At 36.2% G+C, this 6,493-nt stretch overlaps 1 pseudogene; it reads right to left on the bottom strand.

Moving 5' to 3' along the window:
• Nucleotides 1–2,809: 2,809 nt before the first annotated feature.
• LOC117072135 lies at nucleotides 2,810–6,290 on the bottom strand (annotated as a pseudogene).
• Nucleotides 6,291–6,493: the final 203 nt, after the last annotated feature.

The following is a 6,493-nucleotide window of genomic DNA, read 5'->3' as shown; positions in this document are numbered from 1 at the left end:
TATAGCCCAGACAGCTTTTCAGCTGCAGCTGTCACATCTGCCTTATAGCCAGAAGGAAGAAAAGACAGAAGAAGGACATTTCTCCTCCTTTTAAGTATATTTCCTGGAAGTTAAATGCACCTTTTCTTCTGTTTATATACCATTGATCAGAACAAATAGAAAATCTAGTTGCAAGGGAGGCTGGAAATACAGATTCTATACTGTGTAACCACACATACAGCTATGCTTAGGGAGATCAATTGCTGAATAAAAAGAAAAGAATATGTGAAGAGAAAACACTGGCTCATTTGACTTTGAGAATTTGGACCATTTCTTTGCCCAAATAATCTCACCAGAAAAAAAAACCTACTAAAATTATTTTGAATGTTAAAAGAGACATAAATTTACAGCACTTTTTTGATACTGTTAAGTCCCATATGGCTTTAATTTTACAATTAATTTGTAATGAGGATGTCTTATTGACATCTCAGTGTCTATTGGTATATTCAATAGCAAGCAAGTTAAGAAAATGTCTTCTTTACTTACCGTGCATTCAATAATAATGAATACATTTTCAACATTATTCACAAATTGCAGTAACTTAATGATGAATTATCATAACACATTCCTTACCTTGGCTAATGTTTACCAAACTTTTCTTTCAAACTTGTGCAATTTAGGATATTATTAGTTCTGGTAACAAACATAAAGTGATGAAGGGATTCAAACCACACAGAAATGTCAGCAATAACTAAAATACTATCATTATTACAGTGCTACAATATCTCCTGGTGCCTATACAAGTATCCCAGGTTGCCTAGTTAATAAACTTGCTCGTCTTTTATGGTGTCAGAATTCAGTAAAATATTTATTTTCACCCCAAAAATTATCACGTTTTAATAAACACATTTAGACGTGTCTGGCTTCATAGTGTGCCATGTTTCATCTCTCAGTTTTTAGCTGTGTACACCCATGAAGACTTGGCATGCCACCAAAGTGGCCTGGAAAACCTTCTGAGAACCACTAGCACCAAAAACATACAATCTCATCTGTTCTTGTGGCTAAATTTGAAAGTGGTAATACTCTATAGACATATTTTTGGTTTTTCAATATGAATGTATTTTTTATTATTCTTATTTTTTAAATTATTTACCATCTCTCTTATTATATAAGCAGTTAGCCTGTTAGTATGTTTATACATATTTTAATTTGATTGTATAAGACGTGTGGCATACCTGGTGCTATATCACATATTACATGTATGAAGCAGACACTGATAGAACTCTGATTAAGCCTTTGCATGCTGTCATTTCTATGTCTACCTGAAGGCTTCTGAATCCTATTATCTGCGTTTCTACTTCTCAGGTTTTTGTTTGTTTGTTTGTTTTGTTTTGTTTTTTCTGAAGCGATGGAAGACTAATCTATCCCAGCATACAACAGACCAGGAGTCCTGTATCCCCTGGAAACAGTCTTTAACTGGCGATCAATGGTAATGTCTCAGCTCTCTTGATCTTTTGTTGGGATAATTTTGAAGCACGTGTGTTATACCGTCCTCCAGTGTTTCCCTGTAAGAATGAACTCCAGTCACCCATGTTGATTGCTGGCTAGGTCACTCACACAGTATTGGCTGCCACCCTTTCCCTGTGTCATTTTCTTCCTTTTCCCAGAAACTCAAAAAAAAAAAAAAATGCTGCTTACATTTGTAAGTTTTACTCGAAATTTTCTCCTTAGTTTGAGGAAACCACATTAAGCCAATATGATAAATGTCCCCCGAATTTTCCTTTGCATATATAATTTTCCTTTCTTTGTCTTAATATAATATCTCACATTCTCCTGTTTGAATTGTTTCAGTAACTTCTCACCTGATCTCAACTCTGATTCACAGTTGCTGGTTTTCTTCCTAAATCCCAAGGTTGAGCTTGACTCAAACCTATTAAAAAATTTTCATTGCCTACTCTCTAATGGTCCAATATGCAAAAGCTTCCAAAATTTTGCGTGGATATTTGCTTCCAACCTTGCTTTTCACTTTATCACCCAACTCTACTCTAGTGAGAGCAGAGAGGTGGCTGCCTGTAAACATAGCATCCCATGAGCTCTCAAGCTTCACTACTTCTACTCAAGCTGGTTCCTCTGCCTAAAACTGTGTTGTTCAATATAGTAACCATTCAGTTTTAATTAAATAAGCTTTAGAATTCAGTTTTAAAGTTTCAAGTTTTTAATAGTCACAAGTGGCTCATGGCTATTCTATCAGACACTACAGATAAATAACATTTCTCTCATAGCAGAAAGTTCTATCAGACACCACTGGTCTGGAGCAACCTTGCTTTTATATTTAATGTTTAAAATATTTCTTTTTTCCCTTCTCAGTTGCGTCTCAAAAGCTAACATTTTTGTGAGAAATTCTCCCAAAGTAGAATTCACTTTGTCATATGACTTTACTGATTTATTTGTTTCATTCAATCACATGGCAGATGTCATGTATTTTACTTAAGAATATTTGTGCATATAAACCTGTTCCCACTTAGGCAGATACCTTAAACACAGGATTAGTGCATTCTCATCTTGGTATTTCTGGAGACACTTAACACAGTGCTTTACTTATCAACAACTACTTTTTTAATTATTGTGAACCCATCAAATCAATCTAAACTCTCTAGAAATTATATATAAAGGTTTCTTTCAAACTACTTCTTTCCAAATTCTGTATTTTTGCCATCACTATTTAGAATCTAGTCTTGTCTGTTAAGTTTTGAAAGCCCATCTAATTTTTTTTTCCAGTGGAAAATAACTTTTATTAAGACCCCATCAGCTGCAAAATCTGTTCCTGGCATTAAGCTCCTTCTTGCTTTGCAATCTGGTCTTTTTTTGGCGGTTCCATGAACACTTTCTTCTCCTCCATGGTCTGGAAGTGGCCACAGCCAAACCTGGAAACAGTGTTGATGAACTTAAGGTCAGTCTTCTCCAGAGCAGGATGCTTGGTCTGCATCATCAAAGGCTTGCGGAGGTGAGCACGCACTTCTTGATTCCCACCACACAGCCTTTCAGCATGACGAAGTCATTGGTCCCTTCATTATAGTGGACAAAGCTACCCAGAGGGTTGATGCCCTTGTCAGACAAGCCGTCATCAGTGGAGGTATTGTTATGTATCCATTTTTCATCCTTCATAAGGTAGCCCTGGCCAATTTTATAGATCTTCTTGCTTTTCTCGTGCAGTGATGGTAGCCTTTCTGCCCAGCACATGCCACAGAGAAGGCCACACAGACAGGATGCCATGTCCCAGTACAAGCAGCCTTACACAGCCTTTGGTGGGTCTTATGGGGCAGCTTCTTTGTGTGCCAATGACTGGTGACCCCTTTTGTAGCTTTTGAACTTGGTCACCTCAATGACATCAATTACTCTGTCCTTCCCAAACAATTGGTTCACAGGTACCTGCTGCTCTAGCCTCTCCCGGGCCCAGTCCAGTTTCTCAGCCACAGTGCCTCAGTTCGCCTGGATCTCCATCGGGGTGCCTTCTTCTGGCACAGAGGAAGTAGGCACATCTGAGTATGGGCAATGACAGAGATGACTTGGCAGTACATTTTCATGCTGTTGAATTCCTTCTCCAGCTGCTTGTTGCCGTCCTCATTCTGCCATTTCTTACAGTAGTTGGTAACGGTCATCTTTATAGATTATGCCAGTCCTTATAGAAGCACCTTTGCACTCATTGCTGATGTGCTCAGCAAAGACAGTCTTGAAGGTCTGGAGGCCTTGAGGGGTTTGCATATAGCCACAATGCCCACAACTACCATGGGCAGTGTCTCCACAATGGTCACAGCCTCTACCACTTCCTTCTTGTTCACCTTGGATCCTGGGCTGTCAGCTTCTCACATGATGTAGGCCATGCCAGCCTTGTATCCCAGGAAGGCTGTGAGGTGGAATGGCTTGGAAGGTTCATCCTTAGGGAAGCTCTTCACCTTCCCATGAAGCCTGCTGCTGTGTTTCCAAGGCAGGAAGCCTAGAGACCTGTGCCAGGGAACAGTGAACTTCCAGTGAGACAGCACACTGTCACATCCTGCTGGCCATAATTGTAAATCATAATTCTATCATCTGTCTCGATTAATTTTGTCAATTGTAGATATAACTGACAAAATACAAATATATGGTTTATTTTATTTCTCAGAGCACTAATTTTTTATTGCTCTCCTGGCATCTAAATATACTGACATAAGCTTCCAGTTGCATTTTGGGATTATAAAATCCTAGAAAATAGATGCCATATCTATCTAATTAAATTTGCCTATATTCTTGCATAGAATTTTGCTTATTGATTGCTTCATTTTGATGTTTGTTGCCACTTGCAGTACCTATTTGCAGAGAAAATCCATACATGCAAGTGGATCTGGGAGGCTTAGCTCGCTCTTCAATATTAGAACTATATTCTGGTTGAACTACTCTTCCATTTATTTAACTAAACATTAATAGAAGTTTTGAATCAAGTTGGCCAAAAGTAACCCTAGATTCTTTCACTGGAGATTTAAATCTTCCTTGATGTGATTCACAGACATTCTTTATGTATTGCTTCTTAACCTGTTGCATACCTAAATAACAGTACTATTATCTTTCTCAAATTTTATGATTTTCTATGTATGGATTATAAGGAGGACTCACTAAACTGATGTTTATTTTTGCAGAGAGATCATCTGGACTCTAAATGATCACCAAATTCTCTTAAAAATTCTTTCAAACTATGAAAGAATATAGTTTAAAGGAATCCAAGATAATCTTTTATAAATGTGTTTATTAATTCAGGCCACATATTTTGAATACATTTTAACTTTGAGGTATCAAACAATAGTTTCATTTTCTTCTGAATAAAGATACCTAAAAACCACAGTCAGATATATGATGAGCTTTTATTTCTAAAGTGTTTGCTGAACTATGACACTAAAGAGTATACCAAATTTTCTTAATTAGGGTGAATAAACAAAGTTTGAACATAAATAATTTCCAAATATTGACACCCATTGTTACATTTCTCAAATTCAAAACAAAAGTATGCCAGGAATTAAAGTTCAATAAATAATATCTAATCATTAGTTACTGAATGTTTAAAATCATATGATTCCACACATTTTGTTATTCATGTCTACTAACTTTAGATTTTTAAAGTTTAAAATAGAAAATGTAATCTTACTTTCTTTAAGCTTTAATTAAGGACAGAATATTCAGAAGTGTCTAACACCTGCTTTATAATAAGTACCGCATTATTTCAAATGCCAGATGGACCAATTAAAATATTCTTTCAGATGATGTAAAATCTTATGATGTAGGTTGTTTTTTTAATCCAAATTTAAATATGCACTATAAGAATGTAAAATTATCTAAGTACATGTTAACAAAATAACTTCATTTTTACCATCAAGGGAATGCAAAGGACTAAGTCTTTTTTTTTTTTCCACTCCTCTATGATGACCTCTCCATTCTTATCTTTTAATTTCACTAATGCTTTACTAGCTGAGTTCTTGTTTCCCCATGATTATTACTGCTAGAAACAGCTAATATTTTACATGGAAAATGAACACCCTAAAACAAAGAGAATTACAGGCTTTTAATCTACAATTAACCAGAAATTAAAATTGATTAAAGATAAAAGGTATAGAGAAATATAGACAAAAATTTGTATATACTTTATAAAAGCTATAACTTCAGCCAGCTCATCTGTTTATACTAACTAATTAGTTATCATTCATTTCATTCATGTAGTAGGAACCCTATTAGTAGTTCCCATCAAGATCATCCATCTAGTACATATTTTCCACACCCCAAAGGTGTAAGTTTGGTGGAACTTCCTCAAAAGCATTATTCACAGTTCCTAACACCTTTTTTATACCCATTATTTGTAAATAGCTGATTATGCATAAAGTGATTGGGTTCCCTATATCTGCTCACTGATTCAGAAAATAATTTCACAATTTTATTATAATCAGGCAAAGATAATAGCTTTATCCTCTGTTTTGGTGATTTGTTTATATCTAGTTCATAACATTTAGTGCCTTCCTTTCCATTTTCTTGTTATACACCTTTCTTCTCCAATAACCTCTAAAATCCTCTGGGGTTGAGGCCTGGTGTCATCCATCTTGTATCTCTGATGCCTGGCACCATGCCTAGAACACTAAATGTGTCCAAGCATGTGGCTGTGGGCTATGGCATATGTGGCTCTTAGTCTCATCAGTATGTAAGGCTCCCATCTTTTCATATCAACAAATACAATTACCAGCATCACTGGGGGGCAACCTTGGTATGGAGCAACCAGAGCTACTGCCTAAGCCCATGGCTTGGGGAAATTCACACTACTATTCAGCAGTGACCCAGAAAGACCAAATATTGGTTGATTCATGTTTAAACAAAGCCTTTTGACTTCTGTATACAACAGAAGCAGCCTGTCAGATGAGATGTTATCATGTTAACACAGAACTGCGTAGCCACTGTATTCTGTTTCTTCTTTCTACACAAAACTTTTCATTGAGGTTCTTTA

This window comes from Trachypithecus francoisi, unplaced genomic scaffold (assembly GCF_009764315.1).
Source record: "Trachypithecus francoisi isolate TF-2019V2 unplaced genomic scaffold, Tfra_2.0 Lachesis_group4, whole genome shotgun sequence".
In the NCBI taxonomy this organism is placed as follows: Eukaryota; Metazoa; Chordata; class Mammalia; order Primates; family Cercopithecidae; genus Trachypithecus; species Trachypithecus francoisi.
Note: the sequence above shows the minus strand (reverse complement) of the source record. Positions and strands in the feature narration are given on the sequence as shown.